The 16,512-nt window shown below is 40.3% G+C and overlaps 1 pseudogene; it reads right to left on the bottom strand.

Moving 5' to 3' along the window:
* Positions 1 to 7,536: 7,536 nt before the first annotated feature.
* On the bottom strand, positions 7,537 to 15,275 carry LOC147300594 (tonsoku-like protein; annotated as a pseudogene).
* Between the last annotated feature and the right edge of the window lie 1,237 nt (positions 15,276 to 16,512).

Below are 16,512 nucleotides of genomic sequence, written 5' to 3'. Positions count from 1 at the left end.
TTCCGACAACAGAAATGGGAGAATGTTATCAAACGCAAAGGTTGAATGCACACACATGGCACACGCATGTTCAAAATACATGGGTCTTTAATGTGGCATGTACAGTCTTAAAAATAAATAAAGACAAGCTTTAAAATGTTACATGTCACAGCTATGCTTTCCTCCACTGGGACACTTTGACTGTTTATCTAAAAATAACAGTCTTCACAATTCGCACGGCAATAGTAGCCAAGCTCACACGGGAAACATTTTTCTTCTGTTTTCCTCACAGAAATGATCACAAATCTTAAACCCACAGAATCTGTGATCTAAACATTTTAGGGAGTTGTTCTAAATGTTGAACAACCCAGAGGACATTTTAGATTCTTTCAGCTAATTGTTTTGGTTTCACCTCGTCTTCACTCTCACTTTGCTTATCAATTTCCAGCAGCTGAGCATGTTTGGTAAATTCAGCATATACAGTAGTATACCTACCCAGCTCCAAAAAGAGTTAGCATTATACTTTTTAAAAGAGAAAGTGTGCACACAATGTCTCACTTCATGCTTGCTCTTCACCAACCTTTGGTGTCACTTTGTCATCACTCGTGTTGTTGTTATTGTCTTATTTGTTACGATTTAGGGTCTGTGAGCATAAGCAGAGGTTTTTGCTCAGGTAGTAACTGTGACCTCTTTTTCAGAGGCTTCTCTAACATTTAATGGTTGTAAAATATGTCAAACTTTTTGATAAGGGGTTGCACTGAGGATTTTGGACGATGGTGTTTAAGTGTTGTCACTGCCCAGGATTCGTGGACACAGATTCTTGTTCACTTAGTCGCTGTTTACAGTTTAAAAGTCTCCATCAGAACAAACACTTCTAACTGTACTTTGCTCCTCATTGTCTTTGAAAAGCAAGAGCTGATAAAACAGTTAATGCCCTTTTGTCTTTAAGTTTGGTATAGTATTCTGTCTTAATCTATTTTGTGTTTTATTTACTATATGGGGAAAAGTCCTGTCAGCCCTGTGCTGAGAGGGCTGTGGTCATCAATCCATCCTGTTCTAATAAAGCCAAATTTCCGGAAGACTTTTAGATGTGTTCAGTTTTATTCATATAGCACCACTGTCAACAAATCTTTTATCAAGGCACGTCATATTGTAAGGTAAAGACCCTACAGTGTTAATCTAGGACAAATGTTCACTCTGATTCATTGATGAAGCGAATGCAAGTCAGTAATCAAAGGAGAGTTTTTAGCCATAACTAACTACATATGTATAGTATATCATGAGTGGACAGACATGGATGTAAAGCACACCTTAACTGTTTGGCTGAGCCAAAACAAGCACAGCAGTGGTCTGGATATTGTTAAATGTGCAAATATTGTTTCACTTTTTTGTATGTCAGGTGTCATGTTTGAAGAAAGCACTTTGAAGCCACTTGAATGTATATGAACACATTTACATGAGCACAAACTGACAAAAAGGTTATGCTGTCATTATGTTTTAGTATAGTTTATGAGTTGCGGACAATAAAAGAATATTAAAAATCAAATGTATCAATGCTCTTGTGTACTACTTGTGCACAGATAGTTTTAAGTCGTTTTGGGGGCATAAAGTGTAGGAAATACACGTGTAAAAGTTCAGGTATCCCTTTAACAAGGCTTTTTCTATTGCTTGTGCCTTGATGTGGTAGAGATATCTCATTATAATTAAAAAAGAGAAAGCTTTTAATCACTGTAAAATCTGAAATTTCTATAGTTGTGAAATAACAGGAAGATTTCTATCATTTAATCATTTATTTATTACTTTGGTATAATTTAAATAGCTGTGAGGAAGGTCTTTATCAGCAGAGGAAAATGCAAAACTTATAAAACACAGTTAAATGTCCAACATTTGTGTTCTCCCTCACATTTTCCTTTGGGCCGGATTAGTCCTTGCTTGGCCCCGGGGCCTTACACCCCTGCACACACACACCTTTTTTTTTTCTTGCTGTGCACCAACCAACTGATGTTATTTTAGCCAAAGGGACTAGTTTTTATTTGCCACTATTTTTCAGCATTTATCTCATTTTCACAATAAAAACTTAAACAGTGAACTTGCAAACTAATCCTATGAAGACTAAGAGGAAAAAACAAAAAGGTCTTGGCACATGCTATTTTAAGACTTATTTCCTGCCACTAGAGGGAGACAACACTACATATTTGTTACCTTTCTTGATCGCTGTACTGGACTGTATGACAGCCCTCTGTCATATTACACATAATCATTGTTAGGGTGATGGAAGACATGTCCTAACAAGCCAGGTTTAGAGGAGTATTAGGTATTAAAGCAACATACTGTGATAATCTGTTTATTGGAGGCTGGATTTTATTACTCTGTAATGTTCTGTAATGTTCAATAACTGGTATTGTAACTGGTATGTGGCTTCCTGCTGTCATTCTGTTGTGTCATGAATTGATGTGCACAACAGTTCATGTTCAATAACTGGTATTGTATATATTCTATATTACATACAACACTTCGGTGTAAGCAAAACAATTGTCAAAAATTGAAAGTGAGGAGATAAGAGCTAAGATGGTTATCGTTAGCAAGAGTTTGGATGTTTGTTTGTTTTTTTATGTACAAAGGCAAAGTAAGTAAGTAAAAGTAAAGTAAAATCTATTTATATAGCATGCTTCACAGATAAAAATCACAAAGTGATTCACAATACAGAGAATGAAAATGAATAAGAATGAAAATATAAGAAATAACAATGTAAAACAACATAAAAACAACTAATTAGTTGACAACTTGTGTATATAAAAATGTCTTTAGCTGCTTTTTAAAAGAAACAATGGAGTCAGTGCAGTGTGAAAACAGTGGAAGAGAATTCCACAACCGTGGTGCCACTGCCTGAAAGGCCCGATCACCACGAGCTAGCAGACTCTGACCTGATGACCTTAGAGCTCGGGAAGATGAATGAGGTTTCAGCAGGTCAGACATATACTGAGGAGCCTGACCATGTAGGGCCCGAAAGGTTAAAACTAAAATTTATGTAATCAGCAAACAGCTTCATGTAATGTCAGTGTAGGTTCTCAGTCATCCAGGTCACAGTAGTCTAAGAGCATGAAAAAAACAACAACTGGACTCCTCTATGTTTCACCTGGTTCAGAAGGCTTCTTCTCTTCTAAGACCAAATGGTGCAGAGTCCCGTGTATTTAAACGCTAGTGGGGATGGTCACTTAAGAGGGTCTTTAACCCACTATTCAAAGTCTAGTTGCTTTCTTTTCAAAGCTCCTTAGACAACTTCATGTGATCTTCAACTGTACTTATTTGATTATTCTGATTTTTAATTATAATGTGATAAGACATTATTTTACCATTAAAGGCTCTGTCTTTATTTCCACGTGTTGTATTTTGTCCCCATTTATCCTTTGTCAGGCATCCAATAGCTTCACATCAGTGTTTGTAATCATTTTCAAGTAATGGTTTTACCTGTGTAAAATTATTACTTGAAACAGTAAAGAAAGAAAAAAAAAGCCACCTCTTTCCTATTGGTGGAAAAATGTACCATGTTGAGCAATAAAAAAAATGGCAACACGTGAGATTTGGTTGTTTAGGAAGAGGGGAAAGTTTTGGGAGTGATGGCAGCGAGAGAGAGTTTTGAGATGTGAAAGATTTGTGACGTTTAGCGTGGAGCTTATAGTTAGTGTGTTGTGTGTTCGTTGCTTTGTTTTGAGTGTCGGTGAGGGTACTAATGAATGTCACAAAAGCAGATTGCAATGTAAACACTGTCTCCAAATGGAAAACTGGATCCCTGTGGAGTTCTCTTCTGTCTTGTGGCGGACAAACTATTTTTTTATTTTTTTATTTTTTTACAGGCACAAATAATTTGTGTGGCATCTTATTGTGACACTTGATCGTTCTCTCATTTTAGCTATCGTAGTACTTTTTAATGGTTGTCCAAAAAAACCCCACTACATGCACTGGCTGCATTTTTAGATAAATAGTTGTATATAACTTTATTTACAAAGTTTGTGCACAAGTTTTCAAAATTTACAATTTATATTTGCATTTCAAGTTATGAAAATAATTCACTAAACGTGTCTGTGGTACTACTAACTACTACTCGGATTTTTTGTTTTTCTGTGATTTCAGATCAGTTGTGTTAATACACTGCGCAGGTGACCAAAAATTACACAAGCAGCTCATAATTGCATAATTGGGAATGTAATGGCAGAAGCCTGCAGGCCTTGAATATTTTCAACATGCTAATGGGAGTATGTTGAGCACAAAGTAAACAAAAACAACAACAACAACTTCTCTGATCTTATCAATTAAACGGCCTCCTTCGCTGTCACCTCATGATTCGCTGATTGAACAATCACGTTTCTCAGTTGGGTATAAGAAGAGCTGCTTGCAGTCGTAGCTGTGTGTGCAGTTTGGACCTGAGCAGCATCCTGCTGGCACAGCTGGCTGTGGTCCGTATCATCAAAGTCATGTTTAAAATATGTTGAATGACAGAGCTGCCACAGTGAAGAGGCATTTTTAGTAATAACATCACCGTCATGCATTTAGGATGTCAAACTGTTTCACAGTTTAAGGTTTTTATAATAAAACAGAGATGCCCTGACGATGATACCAATGGTTGATTTTCATTGTTATACAAGACTGCCACCTGGTGGTGAAAGAGTTTCAATGAGTTCTTTGACTTTTTTGGCTTTTTCTGACGACGCATCTCCCCACACACAGCTTTAATGTCAAATCAGGCTAACAACCTAATTGTTAACCTTAGTATAGAGACGTCTTCATCTCTGTACTAAAGTACAGACACAAACTTGTATTGCTGTTGTCTCAATCACAGGAAGAAAGCTGACTATAACTCATTCATTTAAGAAGAACCATTAAGTTTATTCCTACAAGAAAGTTACAGCCGTGTAATCAAATAGGTTTTGATAAGATAAGATAAGATAAGATAAGATAAGATAAGATAAGATAAGATAAGATAAGAGGTAATCTATCTTCAATGTGGTTTTACATAAATGGGCTTCTTGTTGCACCAATCTCCATAAAGTGAGGCGTCATACTAAGAATAGTTGTCTTGCTCTGATTTGTCCATGTTGTGGCTGCTTTGATCATTGCCAGAGCCCAGGTACAGTTCTCCTCACAAAGTCCCCACATCTTTCACCCAGCACAAACAGCACCTGGCATGTAATGTACAAAAATGTAATGTACAAAAGCAGCAAGCTGTCAAAATTCAATAAAACTTTACCGTTGTATACTCCTGGATGAATTGTAGTATTTAAAAAACTCGTATATATCCAAAAGCTGATGAAACAATTTCCCAGCAGCAGCTCTGAGTGAATAAATGACTGTTTACAGACTTAACGTGTCTGTATTTGTCAGTTCATCAATGAAAATATGAATAACGAATTTAAAAATATTCCAGCTGATGACAGGAGCTGACGAGTAGCCTAATTTACACCGACAAGTTGAATTAGCTGACACTTGCACCAAAGATCACAAAAAACTATCAGCTTCATTTATCACAAAGTCCTACTTTGTGATTCTCTGAGACAGTTTGAAAAGCAGCCTCTAAGAAGGCATCCACACAGTGATCTTTCTGTGCTGATAGAAGAAATGTTAGTTTAAAGAGTCTTCACATTACAACCCAAAAAAGAAAATAACAGAACTATTTCTGAATGAAATAAGCCTGTTGTTGGGCACCATCTTTCATTTTTTGACTACTAAGTAGTGATGTGACGTTCTGTATCGAGGCTTCGAAGCTTGTGTCGAGTAATGGAGGGGGCGTTTCCGCGATGCGCGTATCGAGGCTTGCTTCATTTATGGGAAGAGCTGAAAATGATGACGTCCGAAGCCTCGCTGCCCGGCTGTACCACGTGACTGGTTCATGAAGTGGTTCGAACTTTGCCGCGAGCTATGACAGCGATATAAACCCCTCAGACTTCATTCAAAATGTGGGTGTTTGATGGAGAGTTGCGGTTAGTGAGAGTTTGGAGGTTTAGAGAGAAAGTCAGGAGAGAATGGAGCCAGCTAAGAAGAGGAGGATGTCCTCCGCTGTGTGGGAACATTTTGATCTTATATCTCCCAACAAGGTATGTAAATTTCCACAGAAGATGTATTTTCATAATACTGATGGTGCAATACAATTTATGTTAAGCTGTCTGTACTTTTGTACAAGGTGAAGTGTTTGCTATGTGCCAGGGAGCTGGGCTATAACAACAACACCTCATCCATGCTTAGGCACTACAGAGCTTTGCATGAGAATAAGGGGAACACCGATTGTGGAGCAAGACCAGGTGAGCCATCAAATGTCATGATAATATAGCATGCAGTAATGTTACTAAATGATATAACAATATTATACAACTGTAATAAGTTACGTGTGTGATATTTATATTTGTGCTTTGTCTTTATTGTCTTTCCTCAGGAGAACAATCTCAAATAGATGAAGACCTGGTCAGCATGGTGATTGAGGACTCCCAGCCATTTAGCATTGTGGAGGACAAAGGATTCAAAAGATTTGTGAAATCATTAAATCCTAGCTATGTTCTCCCCACTAAAAGGTCATAAAAGCAGTGAAAATTTTGTTTTTACAGAATAAAATGTGAACAGGCAGGACTGAGGCTCAAAGCCTCAGTGTGTAGCTGTCCATACCTCAACGTTACAAAAGCACAACCACTGTCCACACCCCCAACCACACCTCACAGTAAATGATCATTTCCATTTTAAGCATTTCCAAATAATCATTTTCCATACTGCCAGTATAAATATACACAGTATGCTGCCATCACTACAATATACATGTTTTACACACTCCTTTAGTTGTTGACATTTACAGGCTGTGTGCAAAAGGCCACACTCTTCAAATTCATGCCAACTAATATTTTTACGTCCAGTAGGTGTCCTACTAGAGCAAATGAAGCTTCAAGAAGCTTTGCACTGGGGTGAACCAATTGGATGAAAAGCTTCAGTGCTTCATGAAGCTTCATCTGCCCATCACTACTACTAAGAGTTTAAAACTAAAGACGACTTGAATAATTTTGACTCACGTAATGAAAAGAGAGGTTTGTTTTACTTACCCTGAAGGCTCTGAGGACTGCTAATGGGTCATCAGCTGTGAGTCTCTGCAGGAGTGCTGGCCAGCAGTGATGAGCCACAGGCAGCAGTTCATTTTCCCTGTCATTCAGCACCTGAACGCACAACTCCAGCACGTCCAGTACCTAAGGACAAAGAAACACAACACACCTAACAATTATCTCTGTTTTGATCCTGATTATATGTGAGCTGAAACTAATTATTGAGGTCTTCATTGAGAGCCCAAACTCCTGAGCAGGCACGACTTCAGCACAGACTTATTTCTGTTTCACTCCTGGACCAGACTGAATGTTTTTCCTTGATGAGCATTACACCACTGAACAGTCCTCCACACAGTTCTGACAGGATGAATTGTACCAACGCTGGCGGTCCTACCTTCACAAGAATGATTATTTTTGTTATTAGTCCAACAGTTGACTCTACATAAAACTACTGATACAGTACCTTGAGTCGGAGCCTGAGGCTGGGATCAGACAGCAGATGAATGCAGCGCTCCATAACATCCTTAGTGATGCTGAGGTGGGAGGGAAGCTCTGCTTTCACATCAGGACTACCAGTATCTTCAACATCCTCACACTCAAGGGGAAGGACCTCTGCAATGGAGCACATGTACAGTTAGACCGCCAGTTTAGCAGTGAGGTTCAGATTTCTATGACTCTTAATTACAATGATCCATCTCCTCTACACTCTGAATCTAAAATAGGGCTGCCGCAAACGATTATTTTGATAGTCGACTAGTCACCGATTATTTTTGCGATTAGTCGACTAATCAGATCATGCATCCATTGGACGTAAAACGTACAGCTTATTCCACCAGCAGCATCTGCTCTTATATAACTATCTTTAGCTTACAGCTTTAAGTGTTTAAGGTCTGTGCTAACTAAAAATAAAGACAAGATGATAGTTTATTAAATTTTAATGAAATTTGCAGATTGTTTCGGTGAAGTTTAATAAACTCAGCCGTCTGCTCCTTGCTATCTAAAATATAACAGGACACTGGAGTATATTCTCGAGCATCTCACACTTCTGATAATCAGTTGTCTGCTTGACGTTTATTCAGCTGTGTAAAAACTATAACTTTAATCTCAGCCAAACCGATTTACTCAGGAATAAATAAAATTATCAAAAAAAGCCAAACAATAACATGTTTAAGTTATCTAAGTGACTTATATATCATGTTTAACCTGAGTAGCGAAAGGGTTTGAAAACGATTTGCAGGAGTCCGGTGTTCTCACAGGCTCTAGGCTGTAGTGATGTGCGGATCAATCCTGAAATATCGATTCCTCCGATACCAGTCATTTATGTTCTAGAATCGATTCTCACATTAAAATATCGATATTTTTTAGTAATTTAGGGTAAATTTGTAGTTTATCATTAACAGCAACACAGTGGAAAGAAACTATAACATTCGGATTGTCTACATTCAAAGGAACTACTTCCTCTTCCGCCTTTCATAGTCATGTGCGAAATACGGCTGTATAAATGTCTCGCAGCCCCTTGGCGCGCGCACTCACAACAATGGCAGAGCGTAATTGTGCGGACGTATTTTACCTCCACAAACAGCTGAGACATGGTTTGCAATACATGTGGCAAAAAAGTGCTCCAACAGTGAGGTGTGGTGGCTATACTTTCCCAACCTTGAGACCTCAGAATTAGGGAGACATTCAAAAGGGCTGTTGGGGGGGTGATAAATACATTTTACAGGGTTTATTTATCGGATAAAATACGTTAAATGTCACCGTTATTATTAGCCGGCCCGGAAACAGCGGGGGTGTCGAAATTCAGAGGCTGCTTCCACCTGAGGACCCGCCCTTCGCGGTCTAAAGAAAGCCGGGTAGTACGTCATGAGTTCCCTCGGTGGAGTGAAACTGCCGTCTGCTCCTTGCTATCTAAAATATAACCGGGCGCTGGCGTAAACTCTCGACCGTCTCACACTTTGTTTAATTAGTTTTCTGTTTGATGTTTATTCAGCTGTGTGAAAACCCCGGAGGAACCCTCCCGAGGGATTAATAAAGTTAAATTTAATTTGATCTAATCTAATAACTTTAATCTCAGCCAAACCGATTTACTCACGAACAAATAAAACACTGAAAAAGCCAAACAATAACATTTTTAAGTTATCAAAGTGACTTATATATCATGTTTAACCCGAGTGGTGAAAGATCGCGGGGGTTTGAAGACGATGTGTCGATCGGCTCAGATATTTGAAGTTTACACAGCTACATTCTCACCTGAAAATATGTTAAAAGTTTTGTTTTTGTTTTTTGCGACCCAGAAAGAGAAATAAGAGTAATATTAAAACTAAGTTGCTGCCGCCATTGTTGTAAACTGGAATTGGCTGGGCCGTGCTATGAATGCTGCAATATGGTTTTTCAATGTTGTTGTCCAGGTGGAAATTTGGGAGAATGGTGGCTCCGGGATTCTCCCGGAAAAATCGGGAGGGTTGGCATGTATGGTTGTGGCAACATCACTAACCTTGTCAAACACCTCAGAGTAAATCATATCACAGAATATGAGGCGCGTATGTTGAGACGAACTGAAGAGGAGGAGGGGACAGGTGCTGCTAGGGCGAGACAGACCTCTCTCATGGAGTCCTTTAGTGCTGCAGGCAGGCAAGGTGTTCAAATAGCGCACAACTTCAGTTTTTTTTATTTCTACATGATAATTCTGCATTATTAAGTGATAAGAACAAGTAATCTGATATCCTGTAATCATTATGATGCTATAATTTGAGATACAATAAATAAAATACGTTTTTGTATAAAGTATCGGTATCGGATCAGTATCGTCGATACCACCCTGAATATTACTTGGTATTGGATCGGAAAGGAAATCAGTGGTATCGCACATCACTACTAGGCTGTATCCCAATTCAGGGTCTGCAGCCTTAAAGGCCGCATTTTAAGGCCGATTACGTCACCGCGACGCGACGAAGGCTGTCCCAATTCGAAGGCTGCTCGAAATGCGGCCCTCAAATGCGTCCTTCATTTCCCTGAATTTTAAGGACGTGGCGGTGTAGACTTCGTTGGCCCAACATATCCCAGAATGCATAGCGCGGCGGTGGGTGTGGATAATTTTGCCGAAAAAAACAGCGGATGAGGGGCGCCCGAAGAGTAAACTTTAAGTACTGAATATTATGTCACTTATTTATGTGCAAATGTTTAATAACGAAGAACATTAAAACATTACTGTTGGCCACATGTCGGCAAAGTTATGTGACATTAGTGACGTTTGTACTAACTTGGTTTTAAAGCCTTTACTTTAAAATATACGCCGTTCAATAGCTGAGCTTAATCTTACAGAGAATGATCAAAGCTCATGTAGAAACAAACAAACAAATGAACAAAAGATTTTCTCCTTCATTTCTGTCAAACAAAGCTGTATGAAACGTTTCCAGCTGTTAGTATCATGGTTGCTAGGAAACCTGGGCTAGACCGTCCCATTTCACAAGCCTCGCACTTCCGGCCTTAGCAGTCTTTAAGTACGCGGCCCTTGAGGATCGTTGAGGCTGCGTACTTTGGCTGCAGACCCTGAATTGGGATACAGCCCTAGTGAGCCTTGCCCCCAGTTAGCTATCGAACTAGTGGGTAACAGACGTCTCCGAAAACGTGTGGTGTCTTGATAAACTGAGCAAATATTTGAGGTTTACACAGCTACATTCTCGCCTGAAAATATTTTAATCGTTTATTTTGTGACCCAGAAAGAATAATAAGAGTAATATTAAAACTAACTAGCTGCTGCCATTGTTGTAAACTGAGCTGCGCTGCGCTATGAATTCTGGGATACAGCTTCTTCTTCTTTGGGGTTTAACGGCAGCTGGCATCCTTGTACATACAGTGCTGCCATCTTCTATTTCAGTCCGTTATTACACTCTTAAATCCTACTACTTATTCCTGCGTCTTTTGTGATGCTTCAAACGAGGCGTCGACTATTAAATCAGTCGTCGACGATTTTGATAGTCGACGTAATCGTGACTAGTCGACTAATCGTGGCAGCCCTAATCTAAAATAATCACCACTACAACATATAGCTTATATTCCACTGGCCCTTAGACAGACCTATTACCTTGGTCTTCAGTGTTATAATCATCCTCTATTCCAATGCCCTCTGTCAGTTCTTTCTGTTTGCGGTAATTCAGCAGGAATTGGTGAATGCTGAGGTCTTCCTGGTCACTGGAGCTCTACCTGGAGCTGGCAGACGTACTGGTACTGCTACAATTGGAAGGAAACCACCTCGCTAAAGGAAAAACAAGACAACAATATCAAAATAGGTTTGATTACAATAAAATAAGTCAGTTAATCAAAATCAGTGTGACACAGACGCTGATTTTTTTGAGAAGAGCCCATTAGTGACATTTAATTCCATATTTTTACCGTGAGGGCTTGTAAAACTGCAAAAACTGCCAACACCTATAGTGCCGCTGTCTAAATATTATTATGAATATGAATTCTACAAGAGAAAACGACTGAGCATTTAAACCATCACAATGTATTAAATGTTTCCAGAGATACTGATAATTTGATAACGAGCAAAGTTATTTCTCCTCAAAAAAGTGGGATCAACCAGTACATATAATATTCATCCTGCTACATTTAGAAAGTGGCAACAACAGTAAACATGAGTAACTTCACCGTGTGTCTATCCGGTCTTTAAGTGATGACGTGATCAATCCTACTTCTGGGCCCAAACTACTCTGCGTTTAATAAGGCTGTTGTGTTTTTAACATGTTTTAATGCTTTGTAACTTGTTCTATTTAATCTCAACAAGCCCCTTACAAAAAGTAAGCAATCACTGTCGGCCTCTCTCAGTTTTCTAGCGCATCTGTGGCTGTGTACCATTCGTGGTGCGTTGGCTCCCTCTACTGGTATGCGCCTCATTCAAATGTCGCCACACATTTAAAATTGCAGGGTGTCTTTACACTGTCATAGCTCCTAGATAGATTTCTTCAGAGACCTGAAAATCGCTGTGATTATTCACCATAGCCTGCTGAGTCTTACAGTGAAAGAACGATGTCAACGTATAGCATCGTTGGTTACTTTAATTATGTTTGGTTTTTTTTAATCAAATCCTCCAAAACAGGACCATTGTGACACAAAACCTCTCACACACTAACACAAACTCTTTATACAGATACAGAGCTTTACATGTATAAATAAGGCAGACAAAAATGCATAAAACACAAGCTATCCACAGACTGTCGGTGGACGCCATGTCACTTTATTTTGTTTTTATCTTGTTTCTTTTTGGTGTAGCCTCATTAAACAAAATGTTTATAAAAATGACCACTTTTATTATGAATTATTAGGAAATTAATAATTCATTATTAATTATTTATTATGAACACACCTGCCACCCTCAAGTAGAGGTGGCAGAGAAAGTGTCCGTGTGACTGAGTCCTGTCCCAGCTCTGCTTCAAGGTCTGTCGGTCCAGCTTGTTGAGGGCCTGAGAGCAAAGACGGATATCCTGGACCAGCTCTGACAAACTGTCCAGGTCTTGACTCTCACACACGCACACCTCGCCAAGGTAGCTACACTGCTGTCTGTCAGCCCATTTGCAGCCAGGCTGAGGTGGGTCAGAGAGCACTCGTCCTGCAAAAACACAAAAGTCTTAACCTGATTGCACAATTATATCTTTCGACAATAAATGACATTGCATGATTTTTGCATGCACACCTGTGACAGGACTTTGGCGAGGTGTTCCAGTGCCGGGTAATCAGCAGGCCCTCTGCAGACAGCTGACAGGTCCACGTGTGGGAGGCAGTGGAGGGGCAGTCTTTTTAACACCAGCTCAAAGCCGGTGGAGCCTAGGGGATTGAGGGACAGGCACACTGCTTTCAAATGGCCTGTGCCTGAACGTTCAGAAGATGTAAAGTTAGTTGCAGTTTTGCTTATGGGTGGGAGTTCAGTGAAGCTTAAGGCTTCAGTCAGCTGCTTGTTAGAGTCACCTGTGAGCGCGCTGGCTAGCAGCAGTCGATGCTGCTGAAGGAAACGAGCAGTGAGGCCGCAGGCCTGCAGAGACCGCTTGGCTAGCACAGGGCAGCAGGACAGCAGACAGGACAGAGACTCAGACACGCCGTCCCCCAGTGGGTTCATACTGAGGTCCAGCTCCTCCAGGCACTTTGAGTGGAAACGAGCAGAAAAAGCAAATGATCACGAGAGCCAATTCTCTCTGACAGATATCATTGATATGAATCAGGTTAGCTTGTTATTAAGATCTAAGGTAGTTATTAAGACCAGAGGTACTTAAATACAGGTTAGATGGTAAACCTGGAGCTGCCACTATTGGCTAGCTGAGGCCCTTACCGGGAATGCAGGTGCACTCTGTCCCTTTAAAGCATTTACAGCCTTCTCCAGGCCGTCCCCTGTAATGCAGTTGGCAGAAATGTCCAGCAGCTGCAGACGAGGCATGTGAGCGTTGTGGCAATCAGCTCAGGGAGAAGGTCGTCAGACATACGGTTTCCAGAAATTCGCAGCTCCGTGAGGCTGGCCTGAAGTTTTAGGGCACGGAGGAGCGGGCCGAGGGAAGAGGCGGCCAAACCGAGACACTTGGAGTCCTGACACGGAGGAACCCCGGTCCCGAACCTCATAGCCGGGAGACACGCTTGTTCTCATCTACAGGTAGAAAGAGATGGTACTTCATAACAGAATACAAAAATGCACTTGTGTGCGTTTTATAATGCATTACCTCTGTGTTGCTCACCCACTGCCAGACTTTGACAGGCCTTCTTGTATCGCTCAGGGAGAGGAGGGAGATCCGAGCAAACTTCAGCCAGAACCTGCAATACAAACCCATCAGTTATCCTGCACTGGTGCAGGAAAGTGAAGCCAAGGATTCAATCCCAAAAACTGTGATTCCTTCAGTGTCTTCTGGAAGCTGGCTCCAAAAGCAAGTCAGCATCCAGTCTGGTAATAGAAATGGTTCTAATCTTTACAGTTTCTCAGATTGTAGTTTCTCAGGCAGCTTAACATAATCAGCCCTTCACCTTCTTACCAGAATCATACAGTCTAAAACCTGCACGCCTCATCTGGGTAATGAAAGATGAAGTCATTGTGGAAGGACCTAGAACCTCCATTCCTTCTATCAGTGATTTAAAAAAGACCTCTGTGTCTATGAGAAAGTCTATTTTATGAATTTGGGCCATACTTTGCCTAAGAAAAGGAGTATGCTCACTGGCTGACATGCAAGCTGTTTCACAGTCATAGCCATCCTCTTGTCACTGTGGGTTTTTTTAAAAAAAAATCCAAGATAGCAACAGTGACAACATTTGTCTTAAACACTCGTGATCAGACTTCATCAACCAATCATGGTAGTCTTCAGCATCTTTTAAATTGTCTGTGGTCCAAGTATGGTCACTTCTGGCTCTCCTCAGTGTCACCTCACCTCTTCATTTGTGTGCAGGACGGCCAGTAGCTGGTCCTGCGGGGAGAGCAGAGCGCCTTCTTTCTGCAGAGAGAGACGAGGCAGGAGGCCACATTTCTGGTAGTAACGCTGAGCTGCCTGCTCACACAGCCACGACACAGAGCAGGAGTTGGCCTCACTGGGATGCAGAGCAATGACCGGCGATTAAACAGAAATTAAAAACAAAACAACAACAACAACAACAAAAAAACACTATACCAATCAGATTGGGATTTATTTTTATATACTGCTCAAACTTAAAAGTTTTCACCGACCTTTGTGGAACTGGGATCAGGAAGACGTCTTCCTGAACCCGGACCCTCATTCTGATTGGTGGAGGAAGTGACGTGGGCATAGGAGCAACCAAAGTTTGAGTTGGAGGCTAGAGTAAACAAAATAAAACATTCAAGCACTGTTAAAACATCTGTATTTAATGTCATCAACTCTTTGTAGAAAGACAAAGCAGAGTCTGTACTAGAGAAATCAGGAGACCTGACGAGGGCAGTATTACGCCTTTTATACCTCCAGCCTACCGTAAATTCAGTAGAAGAAGAATAGCAGCAATGGCGCCATTGAGAGATCACATCGCGATCCTGAATTAAGTTTGAAGATGTTGGTTTGGCCGTGTCGGTTGTTGTTGCAATAATGTCTTCAGTTCAGAATCTTAGAGAGTTTATCAAGGAGAGATTAACTTCTGCTGCAGAAGAAATCTTCTCAGAGTTTGAAAAAACGATCGTCCGGTATGAGGAAGAGATCCGTCAGCTAAGACTGCTTGATATCAGACCCGGGATAAAGTCACACAATACAGGTGTGGAGGTGTGAGGGTTGCGGGATCATCGTGTGATTCACGTGGGCATGATCTAAATGCATTGAACTAGTAATACACCACAGTAAAGTGTATGAAGTTATATCTGTGCAGTGTTGAGAAGGTTACTTTTAAAATGTTTTCCACGAAAGATTACAGAATACATGGCCCAAATGGAGTTTGTAACTATTCCATTAAGTTACTCAATGTGAATAACGTATTCTGAATACTTTGGTCCGGATTACTTTATTACTTGCTTGTTACAACTACTTGAATGTACTATTGCTGTGTGAATTATTGCTATAACTGAAGGCTACTAGCCACCGAGCTAACATTGTTAGCTGGCTTTAGCTAAAGTTATTTCATAGACTAAAGACTGTTAGACTTGATTCATAGCATTAACATCCTGCTAGCTACAAACAATCATGTGCAGTTCTGAAAGCAATCTCAAGTAAATTTTTAAATCGTGATGTAAAATGAGTAACAGTAGGGTGGACATTAGGCAAGGCTGCAGTTTTTGCAGCGATCTCGTATAGAACACAATTTCTGTATCAGTAATAGGTTTTCTTTCTGTTTGCTTTCAGAACTGCACATAATTATTTGCAAGTAGCAGGTTGTAATGCAGCCTTCAGTAATAGTAATGAGTCACACAGCAATAGTACATCGAAGATTCTGAAGTGAGACATAACCTAGATAGCTACATAAACTAATACAAGGTAGTTGTAGTAGGCTTACGTTAGGGCTGTACAATCAATAAAGATGAGGCAGAACCTGGTAGCTCCAAACAGAAGGACCAGTCAAAACAAATTGAGGATGTTATTCCTAAATGAGGGGCTCCCCCTGTTGCATGGACATGGTTTGGTTATGAAAAGTCTGACACGGATCAGAAAACTGTACTATGGAAATTATGCCCAGACTGGTTCCCACCACGGACTCAAACACGACAAACCTCTTCGACCACCTACGCATGAATCATGTGAAAGTTTGTGGAGAGAGTTTATAGATGAGAAGCAAAAAAGAGCCATCAGGTGCTCAAAATAAACCTTAGACTCATACGTTAGAACAGGCTTTTCCCCCACGTGTAATAAATACTCAAAAAGAAAATGGCGGCCGTTACAACATATATCTAAAAATATATAGTGCATTGGTCAAAATACTCGACTCCAGGTACACGACACCCAGCTGAAAACACTTCATGAAAGTCAAGTTGCCCAATATTCACAAAATTTACAGAAAA

The sequence above is a fragment of the Aulonocara sp. 'chitande type north' Nkhata Bay genome, unplaced genomic scaffold, assembly GCF_057382095.1.
Source record: "Aulonocara sp. 'chitande type north' Nkhata Bay isolate Kocher_YH1m ecotype deep benthic unplaced genomic scaffold, A_spYH_male_GT1.1 unmapped_scaffold_23, whole genome shotgun sequence".
Taxonomy (NCBI): Eukaryota; Metazoa; Chordata; class Actinopteri; order Cichliformes; family Cichlidae; genus Aulonocara; species Aulonocara sp. 'chitande type north' Nkhata Bay.
This window is presented reverse-complemented; position numbering and strand designations above follow the sequence as displayed.